This window comes from Salmo salar, chromosome ssa19, assembly GCF_905237065.1.
Source record: "Salmo salar chromosome ssa19, Ssal_v3.1, whole genome shotgun sequence".
NCBI classification, from domain to species: Eukaryota; Metazoa; Chordata; class Actinopteri; order Salmoniformes; family Salmonidae; genus Salmo; species Salmo salar.
The window spans coordinates 65,940,108-65,965,562 of record NC_059460.1 but is presented as its reverse complement, the minus strand read 5'-3'; the positions used below and the strand labels follow the sequence as shown (position 1 = coordinate 65,965,562).

Below are 25,455 nucleotides of genomic sequence, written 5' to 3'. Positions count from 1 at the left end.
ACGCAACCCAACTGACAGGCTAAAAAAAATTACAAAAAATTGTGATAAATATTTAAGAAAAATAAATGGATATAATTAAACAAATAAAAACAATTGAAAAATGTTTGCTGTCCAATATTTACCCAGTGCTGGGTTACCAAATAACCAAAATTGGGTTGTTTTAATCAAGCAGTTTGAGGAGAGTGCACAGTAATGAACTTGAAAATGTATTAATTAACCCATTAGGCACATTTGGGCAGTTTTGATACATTTTGAACAGAAAGGCAATGGTTCATTGAATCAGTCGAAAGCTTTGCGCATACACTGCTGCCATCTAGTGGCCGAAATCGAAAGAGTGCCTAACCTGGAATAGTACATTGTGACCATTCTCTTGCATTTCAAAGATGAAAAAAAGCATGTTTTTTTCTTTGTATTATCTTTTATTAGATGTAATGTGCTATATTCTCCAACATTAATTTCACATTTCCCCAAACGTCAAAGTGTTTCCTTTCAAATGTCATCAAGAATATCCATATCCTTGCTTCAGGTCCTGACCTACAGGCAGTTAGATTTGGGTATGTCATTTTAGGCAAAATTTTTAAAAAAAGGGTCTGATCCTTAAGAAAACAACCTTAGAGATTCTCACAACATCAGTTAGTCAGTGAGCTGAGAAGAGTACCATATCATACAAATGCTTTCTCTTAGCAGGCCCTGATATTCTAATGCTAAGGGCACAGCTGATCTTTAACTTTAACCCAAACACCCGATGTGATCGGGAGGGAAATGCGACAAGCTATTTAGGTCAGAGGCGTTGTGCTGTGAGGTGCTGTTTTATTCTGGGGATTTTTAGATGGCAGGGAGTTCCATGCTATCATGGCTTTCTATAGAGTGCCTTGCAAAAGTATTCACCCCCTTGGCATTTTTCCTATTTTGTTGCATTACAACCTGTAATTTAAATGTATTTTTATTTGGATTTCATGTAATGGACATACACAAAATAGTCCAAATTGGTGAAGTGAAATGAAAAAAATAACTTATTTCCAAAAATTCTACAAAATTAAAAACGGAAAAGCGGTGCGTGCATATATATTCACCCCCTTTGCTATGAAGCCCCTAAATAAGATCTGGTGCAACCAATTACCTTCGTAAGTCACATAATTAGTTAAATAAAGTCCACCTGTGTGTCACATGATCTGTCACATGATCTCAGTATATATACACCTGTTCTGAAAGGCCCCAGAGTCTGCAACACCACTAAGGAAGGGGCACCACCAAGCAAGCGGCACTATGAAGACCAAGGAGCTCTCCAAACAGGTCAGGGACAAAGTTCAGGGTTGGGTTATAAAAAATATCAGCCATTTTGAACATCCCACAGGGCACCATTAAATCCATTATTAAAAATGGAAAGAATATGGCACGACAACAAACCTGCCAAGAGAGGGCTGCCACCAGACGCACGGACCAGGCAAGGAGGGCATTAATCAGAGAGGCAACAAAGAGACCAAAGATAACCCTGAAGGAGCTGCAAAGCTCCACAGCGGAGATTGGAGTATCTGTCCATAGGACCACTTTAGGCCGTACACTCCACAGAGCTGGGCTTTACAGAAGAGTGGCCAGAACAAAATATGCAAACATGTTTAGTGTTCGCCAAAAGGCATGTGGGAGACTCCCCAAAAATATAGAAGAAGGTACTCTGGTCAGATGAGACAAAAATGTAGCTTTTTGGCCATCAAGGAAAACGCTATGTCTGGCGTATACCCAACACCTCTCATCACTCCGAGAACGCCATCCCCACAGTGAAGCATGGTGGTGGCAGCATCATGCTGTGGGGATGTTTTTCATCGGCAAGGACTGGGAAACTGGTCAGAATTGAAGGAATGATGAATGATGCTAAATACAGGGAAATTCTTGAGGGAAACCTGTTCAACTTCCAGCAGGACAATGACCCTAAGCATACTGCTAAAGCAACACTTGAGTGTTTTAAGGGGAAACATTTAAATGTCTTGGAATGGCGTAGTTAAAGCCCAGACCTCAATCGAATTGAGAATCTGTGCCAGGAAAGACCAACATGCATTTTGTTGACATTAGCTCTATTTGAACATTGCAGGGCAAGACGTGCTGCTCTGTTTTGGGCCAGCTGTAGCTTTATTATGTCTTTCTTTGCAGAACCTGACAATATTACCAGGCAGTAGTCAAGATAAGATACAACTAGAGCCTGTACGACTTGTTTGGTTTTAAAAAGACTGGGCATCTCTTTATCACAGACAGACCTTTTGCCATCTTTACGGTCTTTGAATCAATATGCTTTGACCATGACAGTTTACAATCTAAGGTAACAGCAAGTAATTTAGTCTCCTCAACTTGCTCAATAGCCACAGTTTTCATTATCAGATCCAGCTGAGGTCTAAACCTCCTTAGGGAATGATTTGTACCCAATACTATGATCATAGTCTTAGATAAACTACATGACCAAAAGTATGTGGACACCTGCTTGTCGAACATCTCATTCCTAAATCATGGGCATTAATATGGAGTCCGTCCCCCCTTTGCTGCTATAACAGCCTCCACTCTTCGGGGAAGCCTTTCTACTAGATGTCGGAACATTGTTGCGGGGACTTGCTTCTATCCAGCCACAAGAGCATTAGTGAGGTCGGGCACTGATGTTGGGCAATTAGGCCAGGCTCGCAGTCTGCATTCCAATTCATCCCAAAGGTGTTCGATGGGGTTGAGGTCAAGGCTCTGTGCAGGCCAGTCAAGTTCTTCCACATTGATCTCGTCAAACCATTTCTGTATGGGTGCATTGTCATGCTGAAACAGGAAAAGGCCTTCCCCAAACTATTGCCACAAAGTTGGAAGCACAGTTGTCTAGAATGTCATTGTATGCTGTAGTGTTAACATTTCCCTTCACTGGAACTAAGGAGCCTGAACCATGATATAAAAGGCCCAGACCATTATTCCTCCTTCGCCAAACTTTCACAGTTGGCACTGTGGTAGCGTTCTCCTGGCATCCCCAAACCCAGATTTGTCCGTCGGACTGCCAGATGGTGAAGTGTGATTCATCACTCCAGAGAACGTGTTTCCACTGCTCTAGAGTCCAATGGTGGCGAGCTTTACATCACCCCAGCTATACTTGACATTGTGCATGATGATCTTGGGCTTGTGGGCGGCTATTCGCCATGGAAACCCATTTCATGAAGCTCCCGACGCACAATTCTTGTGCTGATGTTGCTTCCAGAGGCAGTTTGGAACTCGGTAATGAGTGTTGCAACCAAGGACAGACATTTTTTACACACGCTTCAGCACTCTGCGGTCCTGTTCTATGAGCTTGTGTGGCCTACCACTTCACAGCTGAGCCATTGTTGCACCTAGATGTTTCCGCTTCACAATTACAGCAGTTATAGTTGACCTGGGCAGCTCTAGCAGGGCAGAAATTTGACGAACTGACTTGTTAGAAAGGTGGCATCCTATGGCGGTGCCACGTTGAAAGTCACTGCGCTGTTCAGTAAGGCCATTCTACTGCCAATGTTTGTCTATAGAGATTGCATGGCGGTGTGCTCAATTTTATACACCTGTCAGCAACAGGTGTGGCTGAAATAGCCAAATCCACACATTTTAAGGGGTGTCAATATACTTTTGTGTATATATAATGTATATTCAGGACTAGTTTAATGCTGACCACCCATTCTGAAACTAACTGCAACTCTCTGTTTAGAGTTGCAGGGATTTCACTAGCTGTGGCTGCTGACGTGTATAGGGCTGAATCATCAGCATACATATACACACATGCTTTGTTTACTACCCCACTCAACATGTTTTACGTTAGAGAGGCTTCCATGAAAGATAACACTGTGTTCTATTAGATAGATAGCTTTCGATCCACAATATGGCAGAGGGTGTAAAGCCATAACACATATGTTTTTTCACTAACAGATTACGGTCAATAATATCAAAGGCTGCACTGAAGTTTAACAGTACAGCTCCCATCATTTTCTTATTATCAATTTATTTCAGGCAATCATCAGTCATTTGTGTCAGTGCAGTACATGTTGAGTGGCCTTCTTGATAGGCATGGTGAAAGTCTGTTGTTAATTTGTTCATAGAGAAATAACATTTTATCTGGTCAAACACCATTTTTCCCAGAAATTTGCTAAAAGCCTACAGTAGACTGATTGGTCAGCTATTAGAACCAGTAAAGGGCACTTTGCCATTGTTGTGTAGCTGAATGACTTTAGTTTCCCTCCAGGTCTGAGAATATTTTTTTTTCAGGCTCAGATTAAAGATACAAGTAATAGGAGCTTTAACATATTCCGCTGCCATCCTCAGTAGCTTTCCATCTAAGTTGTCACTACCATGTGTTTTTTTTTTTTTTTTACATTTAGCTAGACAAGTCAGTTAAGAACAAATTCTTATTTACAATGACGGCCTACCCTGGCCAAACCTGGACGACGCTGAGCCAATTGTGCACTGCCCTATGGGACTCCCAATCACGGCCAGATGTGATACAGCCTGGATTCGAACCAGGGACTGTAGCAACACCTCTTACACTGAGATGCAGTGCCTTAGACAGCTGTGCCACTTGGAAGCTCATTAATGATTACCAGCAATAATTTTTCCATCTCTTCCACACAAACTTTACAAAATATTTTTCTTTCATAATTAGGTGTTTTATGCATGAATATGTTGGCTCAGAGTTTGTTGTTGGCGTTTAATTCCTGAGTTTGTCCACTTTGCCAATGAAGTAGTCGTTGAAGTAATTGGACACATCAAAGGGTTTTATGATGAATAAGCTATCTGATTCATTAAAGGGCCCATCATTTCATTTAAAGTTCTCAAAAGCTTTTTCCATCATATTCTACTGTATACAATTTGTCTACGTTTTATAATACCGATTCTTCTTCTTTTTGTACAGTTTAGTTACATAAGCTTCTACATTTACAGTAAGCTTGCCAATCAGATGTACAGCCAGACTTATTAGCCACTCCTTTTGCTTCATCGCGCTCAACCATACAGTTTTTCAGTTCCTCATCAATCCACGGCGCCTTAGTAGTTCTCACAGTCAGTTTCTTAATAGGTGCGTCCTTATCAATAACTGAAATAAGCAATTTCATAAATGCATGAAGTGCAGCATCTGGATGCTCCTCAATATACACACACAGCCAATTGTTTTTACATCTTCAGTTTAGGAATCACTACAAAATGTTTTGTATGATTTCTTACATACTATGTTAGGCCCAGCCTTTAGAACTTTTGCTTTTCTGGATACAGCCACAATATTGTGGTCACTACATCCAATGGGTGTGGATACAGCTTTAGAACATAGTTCTGCATTGTTAATAAATATATGATCAATACACATGGATGATATAGTTCCTGTACTATTTGTAAACACCCTGGTAGGTTGAGCTGAACCTTAATACAGTTACAGTGAGCAGCTTCTTCTTGAGCAGACAACTTGATGACAACTCACCCAGAAAATAGACCTCTCTGTGAACATCACACATATTATCCAGATACTGACTGTTAGCACTTGGTGCTCAATAGCAGCACCCCAAAATAATAGGCTTTAGATGTGGCAGGTGAACCTGCAATGACAACACTTCAACAACCTTTGGCATGAGATCCTCTCTGAGCTTCACAGGAATTTGGCTTTGAACATGTACAGCGACACCTTAACCATATTTATTCCTGTCTCTTCTATGGATGTTATATCTGGTTATATCCCTGTATTGCTAATACTGTATTGTCAAATTAATTATGTAAGTGAATATTAGGGATGGCCAATATATGAATGTTATCTGAAGTTAGCGAGTTATTGGTTTAATGAACCTTGTTATTGAGGGTACATATATTAATATGGGCTATTTTTATCGCTTTCCTGGGTAGCTTATAGCACTGTTAAAATGAAGTGCTTTGTAACACTTAAACTAGTGTCAACTGAGCTGCCACCAACATGAAGGAGATGAAAACTTAACTTTGCTTGAGTATTGAAACACATAATATGTTAATCGAGAGATGTGCAACACCTTGCCAGAGACTGGGAGAACTACCGGAAAAGGTTGAAAACATGATGATGGTGTTTCGAGTCCTGCACTTTTACAAAAACAGTTTTTGGAAGACAAGGGTTCTTTGTAAGGCAAAGGGTTCTACCTAGAACCATTAACATCTTAAGAACCATTTTTGGAAGAAAGGGTTCTTTGATGATTCTTTGGAAGGCAAGAAGGGTTCTACATAAAACTATATATAATATTTCCCAGCATGCTCTATTGCAGGGAGATTTTCTGAATATTTTGTTTTACTGGAATATCTGTGTTTTTGCATGTACATTGCTTGGTTGATTCATTTTATGTTACACAAAGATAACACAGTTTTCTAAACAAATCCAATCTGTTAGTAATTGGATTTATTACACCCGTTATTGAGATGGTTGTGTCAGTTTAAATAAAAGCTTTATGATGTATTGCAATAAATAATTAAATGTTAAAGGCTCTATGGAACTGTTCATAGAGGGTTCTAGGAAGAACCCACCAAAGATAAAAGGGTTCTCGGCAGAACCCTTTACAGACGGTTGTAGGAAGAACTTTTAGATGAATTTTTTTAAATGTATTGGTAGAACCCTTCATCTAGGGTCCTAGTTAGAACAGTATACAAGGGGTTCTTTGAAGAACCCTCTGCAAAGGGTTCTACCCAGCACTAAAAAGGGTTCCCCTATGGGGACAAAATGAATAACCCTGTATGATTCTACTTAGTGCCTTTTTCTAAGAGTGTGTGTAGTGCAGAATTAGATACCTTCTCTTTTGGTGTCTTTTCTTCTCTCTAAAGCTTCTAAACACCATTATGATGTTTTGAATGCTGTCTAGTGCAGACCTAGATCTCTTTTTCTGAAGTGTCTTAAAGTTCAACATTATTTTATGTATTCGATCATTTGCCATTTTATACTGTTTAAAGGAATTGTCAAGCTGTGTTCAAACTACCAGAAATAACTGGTGATGGAAAAACAAGATTTGAGGATTCTGCACTTACTTCTTCCATTGACAATCATGAATGTGGGAATGGGTGCTGTCCTCATTGAACATAATTTTTTGGACAGTTTCGATATCCGTTCATCATGATCCAATACACCTCATGGTACAACACGCTTAATACTAATATAGACATATATTGTTCTTTCTTCAAACATGCATACAATAAAGAATCATAAACTAATTTTTATTTAATGACTCACAATCCTCTAAAAACAGAGTCACGTGGCAAGATAGGAAATGCAAGGTGATTAAATCCAAAGACTTCCAATGAGTTCAATCACTCAATTTTCTTTCTCTTTAGATATCCTCATGAAAGATACATTTTGAGAAACATATTCAATTTGATTTATTCTTACACTGTCATTGAAATTACTTCCATTCAGTTTTTTGACACTTTATTGAGACAATTATGAAAGGACAGAGGGGATACAGATTGAAGGGTTGGAGTGGGGAATTTAAACACAGTCTTCGTAGGGAGAGAGGTGACGCGTCTAAGCAGGGTGCGTTACCGCTAGATCACGGCCTCTGCACGACTTGCATTAATTTTATTAAGTAGGTGTTGGTTATGGGTGCGCTCACTTCCATGCCCGCCCGGGGGTTGGGCAGGGCTTGGTCCTTCCCGTCCTTGGTAAATACATTTGGGCTGGGGCATTTGCCCTGCCGGCGTCTGGATCGAGCGCACCCACTGACCAGTGCACCCACTGATGGGAGCGACCATTCGTATTGTTATTTTATTGTGTTGGATTGTTGTTGTTTTAATAAATAACAAAAACAATAAAAATAACATATATATATATATATATATATATATATATATGTGTGTGTGTGTTGGTTGTTTTTCTAAGTCAATTTCAATTCACCTCAGAACAATTTCTTAAGGTGTGGCTGACTGGGTAAAATTCCAATGAAATGTACCATCTTACTGCCCATCCTGTTTCTAATCTGTCTAAATAAAGGTGGAATTCCACAAAAAATATTCTCCATAGGCCCTCATCATCAATCAGTATTTAGACTCTAAACCGTTTGCATTTCTAAACCATTGATTGTATGAGAAACACAGTTTTTGTTTTTGATGCTGCCTTTTACATGCACTGAAACCCCAAAAAGTGTTTTCACAACACTCTCTTAACCTTTTCACAAGTGAGTTCCAAATATGTCTAACGATCGCCCCAGTGTGAGTTTTTTTATGCATGTGATGTCAGAATGTGCTCACTGTCCCAACATGTGATTGTCACGCAACAGTACCGTTAATAAGCGCTCCCCTCAAACCAAGGCACGCTGACAATTTTTATTTATAGGCTGTTTCAATTTGTCAATTTAAAATTATTTTCGAACAAGTTTTTATTTTCTAACAACAGTTTGAATTGAGGTGTGTTCCACCTCCTCATTAATTCACATAAAAGTAGGCCATTTCACTTTTGTGGACAATTAATTTTTTAGGCATTGCTGACCCAGACAAACTTCCCCAAGCACCAATTGTTTCTGCAAATCAAGTCTGCAGAAATGTGTGCATCTCCAGTCAAGACAGGACCTGCACACGTGTTCACATTTTCCGTCTGGTGCCCGCATCGCATTCATTGTTGTTTTCATTACTACATGATAACTTTGGAAATGTGTGCGTTTATATCAAAGTAAGTACCTTATTGTGTTATAATAGTTTCTGTATGATGTGTTATGTCGTTTCTACTGTAGCTCACTGTATATATGGAGTATAATATATTTGTGTGTATTCCTTATAACCGCGGACACGTTAGGTAACGTTACTAATTTCATATAACCTTTATGGTGTTATAATCAATCGTGCTTATGTAGCTAGCTACATTCTTCTATTAGCTCTGTAAGACAATGCTTATTGCGTCAGGGGAGTATTAGCTTGTGTTGTATTTTGAAGCTACCATGGCCTTATGACCATGGTTGTTTTCATTTGGCCTATTTAGCATAGCACTGTTCTGCCCTGCCCTTGTGGAGCTCAACAGTTACTGTTTCTAACTGTTATAACTCATATTTGTGATTTTTGTCAATGCAATATATTATTTTTTTAGCAGTGTTATTATGTTACATCTTTGTAATATTGTTTTATTGCTATATCCTGATATTGTATTCTAATTACTAATAACTTTATTCTGTACTTTCAGAAACTACACACACAAACAGTATTTGCCAATATCATAACTGGAAATGGACATCTTTCGAGCCGAAGATTGAGGACAGCTTTTGTATGCTAGCGTACACTCCTTAACAGTTTTACTGGATAAAAACAGCAAGAAAACACATAGGCCAATAGGTAATAGTCGTCTATTTTATTGACGTATTGGTGATGGTTGACCAACAACTTGTTTTACCAGAGGAAAAAAAACTGAATATGCATAACCCATATTTCATATTCATGCAGTGATTGAACAACAACTGCATTTCCATCCCCCACCTCTAAAGGCATAATATCATGGCAGGTCACCTGTCAAACCACCTGTCAGGTCAGTCAGTCAGTAATTGCTGCAGATGTACTCAATAGTGCTTGAGCATATGGTATTCCCAAAGCATGGTGAAACACATAGAGATGTGTCACAAGCTAAACACATGTACTTTGTCAACCTCCTCTGTTTCCTTCTCTTGGTGCCAGACAGGCAGACTTTGCAGTGAAAATTCTGGGCAGTGAGGCATAGGGGATTGTCTGCAGCAGGACGGCCCCCAGTGGATGGGCGCCGAGGGGTGTGGTGCTCCTCCAGCAGGTCTCTCATTAGGTTCTCTCTGTACTTTTGGTAGGTAATTACTTTACCTGTGGGGAGGATGAGGGAAGGGAGAGGATGATGAGGCAGTGGGTAGCTGGGTGAGATATTGTCACTATAATTGCATAATGGAACTGTATGTGATTTGTAAGTGAACTGTACGTCCAATTACAAAAAAGACCTTGTTCAGTAATCATCTCACCTGGATCACCTGGATACAATCTTCCCAGCTCTGCAGATTTTGCTGTGAGGAGGCAGAGTCATTAGATCATTTATTTTGGTACTGTCCATATGTAGCTTGTTTTTGGTCACAGGTCCAGGAATGGCTGAAGAATTGCAACATTTACCTAGAACTAACGCTGCAGATAGCAATACTGGGTGATTGGAAAAGTCATGGTCAATCAATAATATAATATTTATTTAAGCAAAAGTGTTTAACTTAAATGTACAATCTGTAGAAGCTATGAGAAAAGAAAGGTTCAGTACTTTTGTGAAGCATCACAGCACAGTTGAAAAATATATGGCAAATAGAAATCCAAAATGGATGGTGTTCGGCGATACAGTGGGGGAAAAAAGTATTTGATCCCCTGCTGATTTTGTACGTTTGCCCACTTACAAGGAAATGATCAGTCTATAATTTTAATAGTAGGTTTATTTGAACAGTGAGAGACAGAATAACAACAAAAAAATCCAGAAAAACGCATGTCAAAAATGTTATAAAATGACTTGCATTTTAATGAGGGAAATAAGTATTTGATCCCTCTGCAAAACATGACTTAGTACTTGGTCGCAAAAACCTTGTTGGCAATCACAGAGGTCAGATGTTTCTTGTAGTTGGCCACCAGGTTTGCACACATGTCAGGAGGGATTTTGTCCCACTCCTCTTTGCAGATCTTCTCCAAGTCATTAAGGTTTCGAGGCTGACGTTTGGCAACTCTACCCTTCGGCTCCCTCCACAGATTTTCTATGGGATTAAGGTCTGGAGACTGGCTAGGCCACTCCAGGACCTTAATGTGCTTCTTCTTGAGCCACTCCTTTGTTGCCTTGGCCGTGTGTTTTGGGTCATTGTCATGCTGGAATACCCATCCACGACCCATTTTCAATGCCCTGGCTGAGGGAAGGAGGTTTTCACCAAAGATTTGATGGTACATGGCCATGTCCATCGTCCCTTTGATGCGGTGAAGTTGTCCTGTCCCCTTAGCAGAAAAACACCCACAAAGCCTAATGTTTCCACCTCCATGTTTGACTGTGGAGATGGTGTTCTTGGGGTCATAGGCAGCATTCCTCCTCCTCTAAACACGGCAAGTTAGTTGATGCCAAAGAGCTCCATTTTGGTCTCATCTGACCACAACTCTTTCACCAGTTGTCCTCTGAGTCATTCAGATGTTCATTGGCAGACTTCAGACGGGCCTGTATATGTATTCTTGAGCAGGGGGACCTTGCGGGTGCTGCAGGATTTCAGTCCTTCACGACGTAGTGTGTTACCAATTGTTTTCTTGGTGACTATGGTCCCAGCTGCCTTGAGATCATTGACAAGATCCTCCCGTGTAGTTCTGGGCTGATTCCTCACCGTTCTCATGATCATTGCAACTCCACGAGGTGAGATCTTGCATGGAGCCCCAGGCGGAGGGATATTGACAGTTCTTTTGTATTTCTTCCATTTGCGAATAATCGCACCAAATGTTGTCACCTTCTCACCAAGCTGCTTGGCGATGGTCTTGTAGCCCATTCCAGCCTTGTGTAGGTCTACAATCTTGTACCTGACATCCTTGGAGAGCTCTTTGGTCTTGGCCATGGTGGAGAGTTTGGAATCTGATTGATTGATTGCTTCTGTGGACAGGTGTCTTTTTTACAGGTAACAAGCTGCAGTTAGGAGCACTCCCTTTAAGCGTGTGCTCCTAATCTCAGCTCGTTACCTGTATAAAAGAAACCTGGGAGCCAGAAATCTTTATGATTGAGAGGGGGTCAAATACTTATTTCCCTCATTAAAATGCAAATCATTTTATAACATTTTTGACATGCGTTTTTCTGGATATTTTTGTTGTTATTCTGTCTCTCACAGTTCAAATAAACCTACCATTAAAATTATAGACTGATCCTTTCTTTGTCAGTGGGCATACGTACAAAAGCAGCAGGGGATCAAATACTTTTTTCCCCCCACTGTATATTGGAGGGGTTGAATGGAGCTGAAGGGTGGGACTAATAACAACAAGATAACCAATGTAAAACAAATGGGGTCTGTAAAATGTATATAGGTTCAGAAATGTTGTGACATAGCTCAATTACAAATAGAAATCAAACTGGATGGGCATCAGAAATAGAGGAAGGACTAAAAACAAATAAAATATTGTATTTAACCAGGCAAGTCAGAACAAATTCGTATTTACATTGACGGTCTAGGAACAGTGGTTAACTGCCTTGTTCAGGGGCAGAACGACAGATTTTCACCTTGGCAGCTCGGGGATTCGATCTAGCAACCTTTCGGTTACTGGCAAAATGCACTAACCACTAGGCTAAAAGTTCTACGGCTGCATCACCGCCCGGTATTTCAACTGCTCAGCATTTAACTAGCATGGCTACCACAGCATTCTGCAGCGATACATCATCCCATCTGGTTTGCGGTTAGTGGGACAATCACTTGTTTTTCAACAGGCCAGTGACCCAACACACCTCCAGGCTGTATAAGGGCTATTTGACCAAGAAGGAGAGTGATGGAGTGCTGCATCAGATGACCTGCCCTCCACAATCACCCGACCTCAACCCAATTGAAATGGTTTGGAATGAGTTGGACCACAGAGTGAAGGAAAAGCAGCCAACAAGTGCTTAGCATTTGTGGGAACTCCTTCAAGACTGTTAGAAAAGCATTCCAGGTGAAGCTGGTTGAGGGAATGCCAAGAGTGTGCAAAGCTGTCATCAAGGCAGAGGGTGGCTACTTTGAAGAATCTCAAATATAAAATATATTTTGATTTGTTTAACACTTTTTTGGTTTCTACATGATTCCATATGTGTTATTTCATAGTGTTGATGTCTTCACTATTATTCTAAAAATAATAATTAAATAAAATAAATAAATAATACAAATAAAGAAAAACCCTTGAATGAGTAGGTGTGTCCAAACTTTTGAATGTTACTGTATGTAGCTCTGAGAATCCGCACAGCGCCTAGCTAGCTCATGACCAAGCCTGACATCCCTGGAGAGAGAACAAACTGGCTTTCTATCTTTGTTTTTAAACCTCTCCACACGGTCCACTGCCCCTACTCAGGGATACATGCATAGCCGGGAACATGAAAGCAGCGTGTCAGAAAACCTCCTGTGTGTATGCCGTGGTCTGAAGTCATTGTCTGTGTTTATTAGTTTCTGTTGTCCCCACCATCTGTCGTTCCCTTTATGTGTTATACTTGTCCTCTCATACTTGGAAAGAATGCTGGCTTTTAACTTCACAATGTAGGGGAGAGTGGGGTAAGTTGAGAAATGTTTAACATTTCGCATGACTATATCAACGGAAATATAGGAGTCCTTCAAACAAATATATCTACATATACAGTATTTCAGGGTGTTGTGTATCCCTGAAAATAATCAGAATTCATATAAAACAGCCTGTCCAAAAAAGTTGTCTCTGCACAACTTACCCCAGGTATGGGGTAATTTGAGTATTAGAACAGGGTAAGTTGAGCCACATTGGGGTAAGTGGATGATGTGGTCCTGTGACAAGTGATGGTGGTGGTAGGTCAAACATTAGTTCATGGAATGGGGGTGTGGTACATTATATATCTTAAATGTATGCCTACATTCAGATAGATTTCTCTGTTCAATATCACTTACCCTTCCATTTCTTGACCATTTGTCCCGGGACAGGGATGTTGTTTTGATGTGCCAATTCAGTCAAGTTCTCTGCATTTGAGTCTACTAAGCCCTTGAAACTGGTCCAGAAAATGTGGGATATGTTTAGCGAGCTCGGACTCCATGTTATCAGATAAGACATTGTGTGCCTCTGCTACTTTATCATAGCCTCTCTTTCGCACAGGTAGGCTACATGTTAATTACATTTTTAACTTTCCCCAATCTCCCCGAAGGAATGCGTGGAATATCAATGATGTTTCAGTGAAGGAAGATTCCCCCAACCCTCTACTAAACTTAACAGAGATGCAGGCTTCTGGCCAACACCTTTCATATACAGTGAAAACCCGTCTTCAGGGCAGGTGGGAAAAAGAAGGCTCAAGGTCATTGGCCACAGATAAAATTATGTCAAATTACATTATATGTACAGTAGCTTTGATTGGACTGATCATGTCAACATCTTACGTTCAAAATCTTAGCTAGCAATCATCATCATGAATCAAGACGATAATGTACTGGCAAATCCTTTTTAACCTCTTGACGGTCGCCTAGGATAGGGGGCGCTCCAGCAATTTTTGAAAAAAATCCGTGCCCATTTTAAAAGGCCTCCTACTCAAACTCAGAAGCTAGGATATGCATATAATTAATAGTTGTGGATAGAAAACCTAAAGTTTCTAAAACTGTTTGAATGGTGTCTGTGAGTATAACAGAACTCATATGGCAGTCAAAACCCCGAGACAGATCGTAACAGGATGTGGAATTCTGAATTGCGTACTCAACTTCAGCACCTTGCCTATAAATCACACCGTGAGCTATGGTTCATTGAGCACTTCCTATGGCTTCCACTAGATGTCCCCAGTCTTTCCAAAGGGGTTTGAGTCTTCTACTGTGAAAACTGACCCAAAGAGAGGCTGTTGATCTTGGTCACATGGGGAGGGCCGTTACCATTATGACGCGGGCGCCCCTGGCTACCCTCCCCTTTCGAAATGTTTTGAAAGACAATGCAACCATCCCCCTTGAATATTATTTGAGCTCTGGTTGAAAAAGGCCCTAAAGATTTATGTTATACAACGTTTGACATGTTTGAACGGACTTAAATATATATTTTTTTGCATTTTGGTGAGAGAGAAGTCCCGCAGACGACGGTACATTTGGAGCAGCCTTCAGAACGCGCTAACAACAAGAAGCTATTGGGACATAAATGTTTAACTTTTTCGAACTAAAATACATTTGTTGTGGACCTGGGATTTCTGGAAGTGCCTTCTGATGAAGATAATCAAAGGTAAGGGATTATTTACAATAGTATACAAGAGTAGATTTGATATGCAATTGTTCCAAGATGGCGCTGACCTGTAACGGTAGCCTATTTTTCTCAGTATCGCATCCCCTTTTATCGCAAAGTGTGATTACCCAGTAAAGTTATTTTTAAATATGGCATTGCGGGTGCTTTCACGAGATGTTAATCTATAGTTCTTAGAATGACAATATTACATTTTTAAAATTTTTCGAATAGTAATTTTGTAAATTGTAGCGCTGATTCACCAGATGCATTTGAGGGAAAAAAGTTTCTCAACGTCACGCGCCGATGTAAAATGCTGTTTTTATATATAAATATGAACTTTATCGAACAAAAGAATGCATGTATTGTGTAACATGATGTCCTAGGAGTGTCATCTGATGAAGATTGTCAAAGGTTAGTGCTGCATTTAGCTGTTTTTTTGGTTATTTGTGATGCATGTGGTTGGTCGGAAAATGGCTATGTGAATACTTTTACGATATACTCCTCTAAACATTATCTAATGTTTTGCTTTTGCTGTAAAGCCTTTTTGAAATCGGACAACGTGGTTCGATTCAGGAGAGGTGTATCTATAAAACGATATAAAATAGTCCTATATTTGAAAAAAAAATGAAATTTTTCTATTGTTCGGTTATGAATATGGTGAAATGATTTTATGCTGGATGTTGATCCCGCATACGGGACGGAGAACTTTAAACCTTGTCATATGAAGAGAAATAATGAAGAAAATGATAGATAGAACATATCGGTGCTCATCGGCCATTGGACATAAACATTACACAACAAGTTGGAAATCACAAATTCAACAATGAATGGTTTGGAAGTGTTAGGTTCTTATTTTTCAGAGTAAATAACTCAAGGACACTAGAGAAGCTTTATTAACCAAGTTTAATTCTTCCCAAAGGTTCTGTACAACTGTAATTTAGACAACCCAACATTTCTCCCATCCAGATATATAAATATATATCCCACTTAAGACACTCCTCCTTCTCTCCAATCCTTACATCTTATGGTTTAACAGGAAAAGAGTAACAAGATACCAAACCCTTATTACTCCCTTCAGGGAATTTGTCCTCACCTCCTGACCTCAACCTAATCCACAGATGTCCATCTGTCTTTCCTGTATCAACACGGTGCTCTCCTCTTGTCACCCAACACAGTCCACAGCTATCTGTCTTTCTACAGAGTCCCAGTCTCTTTCACTCCTTAATATTCTATGCTTCTTCTCTATCATTTATTTAATATCTCAATGTTCAAAATGTCGAATCCAACAGAAGGAATCGGTGACAGTGGCTAACTGCAAGCATTGCAACTGGGAAGTCGGGAATAAACGAGCTCAGACTGGGAAAAAAACGTTTTGAACCGTCATCCATCTCGGAATGGTAAATCTGGCCTCGTTCTCTTTGATGACAACATTTTCCCACAAAGGACCGCCGCACCACCTTCCTGTTCAAGTGAGCACATCACAACAGTTAGTAGCCCATGTGCATCACCCTAATAATTTGGTCTATTTTCACCTCTTAATTTCACCTAACGTTACTGTTCTGACTATGTGGTGCACATGTAGCCTATAACCTGTTTTTGAGAAATGTCATCATCGAATATTGTAAGAGCTTTCATTGCCTGCTTATATGCCCCCTTTATTTATCCTACGGTTCTGACTTGGTGTACAGGGAAAATACTGTAAGGGAACACCCCCCTGAAATGGACAAAAATGAATGGGATCTTATTGGCACCATATGAAACATATACACGACGTACAATACCACTCATTTGGACGCCGTTTCATTCAAAAGATATTGCAAATGCCAGTGTAACAGTTTAACACAGCAAAAATCCAATAGATGGCGAGCGCGCTCCACCGTAAATTTTCATATTGCAAATGCATATCAAGTCAAGACCCAAGGGTCAAATTTAGAAAATGTGAAAAAAAAATCTAAAACTTGTCACCCCCTTAAAAAAGTGCTTTCTGGACCGTTTTTAGAAATTATTTCGATTGTTTGGTCAATTATACATGTATAAGAACTGTATGAACATAATTTAGTCATATTTTGTATTTATTTTTTACTTGTCCATAAGGCATATGTTTTGTCCATTTGCAATATGATTTCATGGGAAATCAAAAGTCAAAATTCAGTGAACCATTGCTAAATGCCATAAGAAATGTCCAAATGCAATATGAAAGTATTGAATGAGCTAAATCAGGATGTTTTCTCCATTTGCAATATGATATCATAGGAAGTCAAAATTCGAAGTCGAAAGTCACTTTTTTTGCCAAATGCCATAAGAAATGTCCAAATGCAATATGAAAGTATTGAAAGTGCCAAATCAGGATGTTATATCCATTTGCCATGTATGATGATAGGAAGTCAGTTTCCAAACCCAAAAGTCAGTGAACCATGTCCAAATGGCATTTATACTGCCCAAATGATATAGCACTACGTTAAGCCATGAATCAACCTAGATGGTCTATTTGTCATGTATGAAGAGGGAGAATTGGGACTCTGTTTTTTAACGATTTAAAAAAAAAAATGTCCAAAATGACCAGACCCCTATTGGATGGGCCCGGGTGGGGGGGTGCTCCCTACCCAACCGTAGACCTCTTGCTCCCCCGAGGGCATTTAAAACCATTTTAAACATGTGCTTCTGGTAACCAATTCCAATCACCAGGTGCACGGCTGTCCATTTGCAATATGTTTCAATGGGCATTTACCATCACGAATTTGACATGCTCAAAAATACTGCAGAAATGCATAATAGACTGGCAGGATGAAGTCAGGATGACTGTGGTTCCTCTCCATCACTCGTGTTGATTTCATCATGTCCATTTGATGTTTTTTCACTGTTTAATCATATTGCACATGTACTGTCCATTTGCAATATGTTTCAATGGGCATTTACCATCACAAACCTGACATGCTCAAAAAAACTGCAGGAATGCAAAATTGACTGACCCGATGAACTCGGGATGGCCCGGCAGTGATTCTGGTTCCTCTCCATCGCTCGTTGGTATTGATTTCAGAATGTCATTTTGGTGATGGTCTATCACTGTTTAAACATATTGCAAATGGACAAAAGTCAGCCAGCAAGTCACTGTCCATCAGTCAATTAGATATAATTCTGACACCAAACTGATACAAACTGACACCACACCCACTTTTTCCAACTCATTTAGAAGCCAACTATCACATATTTCAGAGCAGGCCCAAAATTCACAGCGCCTTCTGTTTAAACCATAATAAAAACATAAAACACGTAGTTACGTTCTAGTTGCGGATCCAGTTCTAACAATATGTGTAGGCCTACCTGAAGTGACCCCGAATCCCAAGTTTCAGCTCAATAGGTCATTTGGAGCCAGAGCAGCGACCTTAATTGGTGCTGAAAATCCACATTTTCCGGGCGTTGCTACAGGGTCCTTGAATGATCTATCGGACAGAAACGTTGGGGTCTGTCTCTATGGGCCGAGGCAGTTTCAATGCACCTAGTCTTGCGACTCTGGGACTTTTCTAAATGTCGTCATTTTCGTGATGTCAAAATGAATTGAAGTTATTGCAAATGTACGAGGCTGTTTCTCGGTCTGAGAACCTTCTAGAGCCACATAACTCACTGTGCACTATCGACCTGAGCTCTAGAACAGGTTTCTAATGTTTCAGAGCTCTAGGTCTGACGGTTCTTTGATAGTTCAAACAAAGGTAACTATTGCAGGTTCTGTGTGTCTCTAAGCCCCACACTGTCACTCCATCCTTGCTGTGTGTGTGTTAGTTTTTCTTGGAAATGTGATGGGAGAAATGACTGATTTACAGTTCATGAGGGTTGCCTAATCACACATTTGAAGTTTTGGAAAGATGTGACTTTTTTAACCCTTCAAAACAGCCCCTTTGACCCCAATTTAAGGCACTTCCGGTTGCTCCAGGAAGCTTAGAATCAACACAGGTAGACCTCATAGTGGCCTGATGAATTGTCATCGAATACAGGTTCATAAGGCAGTCATAACCCACATAGGCTTCAGGTTGAATTTAGGGGAGCAGGCAATGTATTCCTATAGGGAGAGAAGTCGTTGCAAACTGCTTGACGTAAAACACCTTTTCACTGTTAAGGGTTAATGCCATATGCTTCATTTTGGGCCTTCTTTTTTTCACTGTCATTGCGCTCAGACCAAGCGAGCTACGGTCAAGCGGGGCATCTCGTTGAACTCGGCACTGCCTACAGATTATGGTAATGCCATTGCAGGCTCTGTGTGTCTTTAACCTGTTGGGGCTAGGGGGCAGTATTTTCACGGCTGGATAAAAAAACGTACCCGATTTAATCTGGTTACTAATCCTACCCAGTAACTAGAATATGCATATACTTATTATATATGGATAGAAAACACCCTAAAGTTTCTAAAACTGTTTGAATGGTGTCTGTGAGTATAAAAGAACTCAATTGGCAGGCAAAACCCTGAGACATTTTCTGACAGGAAGTGGATACCTGATGTGTTGAATTACCTTTAAGCCTATGCCATTAAAACACACAGGGGCTGATTAATGTTTTGGCACTTCCTATTGCTTCCACTAGATGTCACCAGCCTTTACAAAGTGTTTTGAATCTTCTACTATGAGATCTGACCGAACAAGAGCCTTGGAACGGTGATGGCCGATTAGACTCTGGCGCGCGAGGTCATGTTGGGTACCCTCGTTCCAAAACGTTTTAAAAGAGAATGCATAAGTCCACCTTGAATATTATTCATGTTCTGGTTAAAAAAGGCCCTAATGATTTATGCTATACAACGTTTGACATGTTTGAACGAACGTAAATATATATTTTTCCCCTCGTTCATGACGAGAAGTCCGGCTGGCTTAGATCATGTGCTAACAACACGGATCTTTTTGGATATAAATGATGAGCTTTTTTGAACAAAACTACATTCGTTATGGACCTGGGATTCCGGGAAGTGACATCTGATGAAGAGAATCAAAGGTAATGGATTATTTACATAATATTTTCGATTTTAGATCTCTCCAACATGGCCGTTTGTCTGTATAGCAAAGCATATTTTTCTGGGCGCAGTGCTCAGATTATTGCAAAGTGTGATTTCCCAGTAAGGTTATTTTTAAATCTGCCAAGTTGATTGCGTTCAAGAGATGTAAATCTATAATTCTTTAAATGACAATATAATATTTTACCAATGTTTTCTAATTTTAATTATTTAATTTGTGGTGCTGACTTGACTGCCGGTTATTGGAGGGAAACGATTTCCTCAACATCAATGCCATAGTAAAACGCTGTTTTTGGATATAAATATGAACTTGATAGAACTAAAAATGCATGCATTGTCTAACATAATGTCCTAGGAGTGTCATCTGATGGAGATTGTAAAAGGTTAGTGCATCATTTTAGCTGGTTTTATGGTTTTGGTGACCCTGTCTTTGAATTGACAAAACATTACACACAGCTATTGTCAATGTACTCTCCTAACATAATCTAACTTTATGCTTTCGCCGTAAAACCTTTTTGAAATCGGACAACGTGGTTAGATTAAGGAGATGTTTATCTTTCAAAGGGTGTAAGATAGTTGTATGTTTGAAAAATTAGAATTTTGACATTTATTTTGTTTCAAATTTGCCGCTCTTGAAATGCACCTGCTGTTGATAGGGTGCACCACGGGTGGCACGCTAGCGTCCCACATAGCCCCAAGAGGTTAAGCCCCGCACTGTGTCACTCCATCCTTGCTGTGTGTGTGTGCGTGCGTGCGTGCGTGCGTGTGTGAAAGAGAGCTTTTCTTTGACATCTGTTGGGAAAATTACTGATTTACAGTTCATGACACAGGAAGCTGAAAGTGAACACATATCCTCCTTGGGGTAGCCTCTTATAGAATATTGTGTTTTAAGTCTTTAAGTTAAGAACTGACTTATTTACAGAGGGTTGAATGAGTGTGTGTTATTTCAGAAAATCACAGAAATCTCGCAGAGCTCCGAAACCCGCCTTAGCGTGTTCAGACGAATCCGTTACAACTGGATCTGTAACTTTTTTTGAGGAAAAAAAACACATTTTTTTGCATCACAAATTGTACATTGTACAATTTCTCTTAAATTACGATAGATAAATGTCTGGTTCTTTTTTCCCTGACACCGTAGGTTCATGTACTTTGACGTGAAGTGGTAAATTAGCGCTGTATTTTCATTTTTGACCTTTACAACCTGTTGGGGCTAGGGGGTAGCAAGGAACCCTGAGATGGGATTGCTAGCAAGGCTGGAAATTCAAAACATCAAAAATCTAATAATTTAAATTTCTCAAACAATCAACTATTTTACACCATTTAAAAGATAAACATCTCCTTAATCTAACCACATTGTTCGATTTTCAAAGAGGCTTTACGGCAAAAGCATAAAGTTAGATTATGTTAGGACAGTACATAGCCACAAAAGTACAAACATCCATTTTCAATTCAAGGTCAGGCGTCACCAAAAGCAGAAACCAGCTAAAATTATGCACTAACCTTTGACAATCTCCATCAGATGACACTCCTAGGACATTATGTTATACAATACATGCATTTTTTGTTCCATCAAGTTCATATTTATATCCAAAAACAGCATTTTACAGTAGCGGTGAAATTCAGATTTTTTTCTTCTCTGAAATGCTTCCGGTGAACAACGTTACAATTTACAAAATTACTATTCGAAAACATTGGTAAATTATAATATTGTCATTCAAATAATTATAGTTTAACATTTCGTAAATGCTACTGTATTGCCAGATTTCAAAATAACTTTACTGGGAAATCACAAGTTGCAATAAACCGGGTGCTGTGCTAAGAACAAGAGGCTAGGCTATATAGGTTAGCATCATCTTGTAACCATGTAATATCAATAATACTATTGTCAATAATCCCTTACCTTTGATTATCTTCATCCATTGGCACTTCCAGGAATCCCAGGTCCACAACAAATGTGGTTTCTTTTGACAAAGTTCATAATTGATGTCCAAATAACTCCAAGTAGTTAGGCTTCGGTGGCTACTAAAAAGTAGCGCGGGGGGGGGGGGGTTGGGGCGGGTGGAGTCACGGCCAAAAGTAAAAAAAATAATCTATTTACGTTCGTTCAAACATGTCAAACGTTGTTTAGCATCAATCTTTAGAGCCATTTTTAACGTGAAACATCAGTAATGTTTCAACCCGACCTCTCCTGTGTCTAGTAAAACGTTTTTGAAAAATGTCTCGCGTCACATGATTGCGCAGGTGCAGGCAATAATGGAAGTGACGACATCCCAGGGAGGTCAACTTCCCTGCATTCTAATTCGATCTCTGTTCATCATAGACGCTTCAAACAACTTTATAAAGATCGCTGACATCTAGTGGAAGCCGTAGGAGTTGCGAAATGAATCCTTTCTCACTGTGTTATCTATTAAACAATGACTCAAAAAAAATAGTACAGCCACAAAAACAAATCTCAGGTTTTTGCCTGCCATATGAGTTTTGTTATACTTACAGACACCATTCAAACAGTTTTAGAAAATTCAGAGTGTTTTCTATCCAAATCTGGTAATAATATGCATATCCTAGCTTCTGAGTTGGTGTAGGTGGCAGTTAAAAATGGGCACATATTTTTTTCAAAATTCTCAATACTGCCCCCTAGCCCCAACAGCTTAATCCCAGAAAATTGGCCATAACTCAAAAAGTCTTGAGGCCTCGGCGCCATCTTGTTTGGGGCTAACTGCCCATTATGCCAAACCTATGCTCACCAAGTTTCGTCTTCAAAGTATTTTCCGTTTAGGAGAAATGGCCACGTCGTGATTGGTGATGTTTTGTACATTTGCAATAAGATTCCATCCGCCATCTGCTGGAATTTCCCGGGACAGCGGAAAAATGACCAACATTTTTACATTTTATAAAACGGAAACCAAATGTCCGAGAGACTTTGTTCGATGACTTCCCGGAAGATCTGGCCCCGGTGCACGGCCCGCCGCCGCCCGCAAATTTTACAAACATTCGTGGACGTCTAGTAAGGGACCGTACATTTGCAACATGGAGTTTCTCAATCATACAGCAAATGCCAAAATATGCCCTTCATGTATGTAAGAGCAGCGCATGTTCTGCATTCTGTCGATGTACATTTCAAAAGTGCTGAACACAGTTATATTGACTAATTCCATTTTAGCTTGCTCATTGTCTTAATGGAAATTGCGGAATGCCTCTTATCCGCTCATCATTCCCTTATGCCATAGTTTGTATATCTCAATTGTCAGTAGGAACCACATTTGTTTAAGCAAGTCAGCCATATCAGCTATGTTTTTAAAAAAAGGCAGTAAACAAGGCTGAATTAACTGTTTCGCTGTCAGACAAGGCTCTGCTGATAGCCAGGTCTAGCTGTGGTAAGGATTCACTCTATTGTGCTAGAAAGAAAGCTCTGCAGTTGGGACAGCTTTATGTAGGCCCAAACAGTTTGTGGGCACCGCTTGTCACCATTATAGTGCAATTAATGTATTGTTTCGTATTGTGTTGTGTAGTGGCTTTGCTGGCATGCATCAAAAAATATGTTGTTTGCCCCACCAGGATATACATGCTAAAATCGCCACTGTTCATATACAATGTCACATGGTCTCCCACTCACATTCCATTTGGAGTGATACATCCACTCCCTGGTTTCTTAAATAAGGGCAATGATGCTCTGTACAAAAATCCTTCATACTGCATGTGTAAATGTTTGTGTACATCTGTGTGCTTGCATGCATAATGCAGAATTTATATGATTAAATAGAACTGATTGAAAAGGATACTGAGGTATAGAGAAAGTGAAGGAGAAAGAATGACAGAAAGACAGAAGATGGTAGATTGAGATAGAAGAAATGATATGGAGAGAAAGAGAGGCCATCACCAAGGAGAGGAAAAAAGGAAAGGAACTGATGAAGAGAGGAGCCATGTGAGGTTTCAGTGAATGCCTCCAAAATGGCACCCTATCCCTATATGGGTGATTCTACAAAAGCAGTGAAAATTGCAGAACCACCCCAAAACAACTATTTAAAGAAAACAGTTGTCTACAAACTTAGGACATGTGTTTACATCACGATATGTTCTAATTCAATCCAAGGCAATAACAAACATATTGTACAAGGTCATTGTCTATTACAGTTAAGTCTCCCAACAAAGGAACATTTATTTGCATCATGATATGTGACTCACCACCTGGATTCGGTCTTAAGTAGCAAAATGGTGTTTTTTTATAATGGATAAATGGAGAGACTCAGAGCTACAAAATTGCATATCATACACTGCATTTGAGGAACAATGGGAAAGTAATTCTGCTTTGAAAGTTAATCAACTTGTAAATTCACTTTTGAGATATTCACCTTTGAATGTTTTGCTATCTAGTGAAGAGCATTTTCTTTGTCTACACCCATTCAGCATCGTTCACACCATTTTAAGCTTTAGCCCCACACATCTCGTTTTGCTCTCCGAGCACACACTTGACGCTCTGGCCGATGATTTGTTTACCTCTGGATAACATGAAAACAGCCTAACCAACAATTTCATGACGCTTTTTTGCAGACGTTTACCGACACTGGCCATAATCAACTGATGTTTTACACACGTCACGTTAGCTAACGACCCAGAGGAAAAACCAGTCGCTTATAGTGGACTTTTCTCAATCTCAACAGAAATAAAAGCGTTTCTCAAACTAGTATTATTTTGGAATCATTTGAGTCCAAAGTATTTATCCTAAGACCCCCCTTAGGAGCAACAATGAGATACTAAAGAGAACGGGAGAAAAATAAGAAAACCAAGGTCTCTCATTCATGAAGAGCTGTGCTCATTGACTGCTGAGTTCTCCTTAACCTCTCTGGGCTAGGCGGGACGAATTCGTCCCACCTACGAAACAGCCACTTGCAGCCTGTGGCGCGATTTTCAAAACCTTAAAAATCCTATTACTTCAATTTCTCAAACATATGACTATTTTACAGCTATTTAAAGACAAGACTCTCGTTAATCTAACCACACTGTCCGATTTCAAAAAGGCTTTACAACGAAAGCAAAACATTAGATTATGTCAGCAGAGTACCAAGCCAGAAATAATCAGACACCCATTTTTCAAGCCAGCATATAATGTCACCAAAACCCAGAAGACAGCTAAATGCAGCACTCACCTTTGATGATCTTCATCAGATGACAACCCCAGGACATTATGTTATACAATACATGCATGTTTTGTTCAATCAAGTTCATATTTATATCAAAAACCAGCTTTTTACATTAGCATGTGACGTTCAGAACTAGCAAACTAGCAAACTTCCGGGGAATTCGCTAACATTTTACTAAATTACTCACGATAAACGTTCACAAAAAGCATAACAATTATTTTAAGAATTATAGATACAGACCTCCTCTATGCACTCGATATGTCCGATTTTAAAATAGCTTTTTGGTGAAAGCACATTTTGCAACATTCTAAGTACATAGCCCAGGCATCACGGGCTCGCTATTTAGACACCCGGCAAGTTTAGCACTCACCATAATCATATTTACTATTATAAAAGTTTGATTACCTTTTGTTGTCTTCGTCAGAATGCACACCCAGGACTGCTACTTCAATAACAAATGTTGGTTTGGTCCAAAAT

The 25,455-nt window shown here is 39.7% G+C and overlaps 1 protein-coding gene and 1 long non-coding RNA gene across 2 annotated transcripts in view; both read right to left on the bottom strand.

Moving 5' to 3' along the window:
• LOC106579414 (pro-neuregulin-3, membrane-bound isoform) overlaps window positions 1-25,455 on the bottom strand; it is a 436,757-nt gene that overhangs the window by 389,773 nt on the left and 21,529 nt on the right. The window lies entirely within an intron of this gene.
• LOC123729021 (uncharacterized) lies at window positions 9,287-9,971 on the bottom strand. The gene is made up of 2 exons (XR_006760772.1): window positions 9,930-9,971; window positions 9,287-9,777 (listed from the first exon to the last, which is right to left on the bottom strand). It is a non-coding gene; the product is annotated as an uncharacterized lncRNA (long non-coding RNA).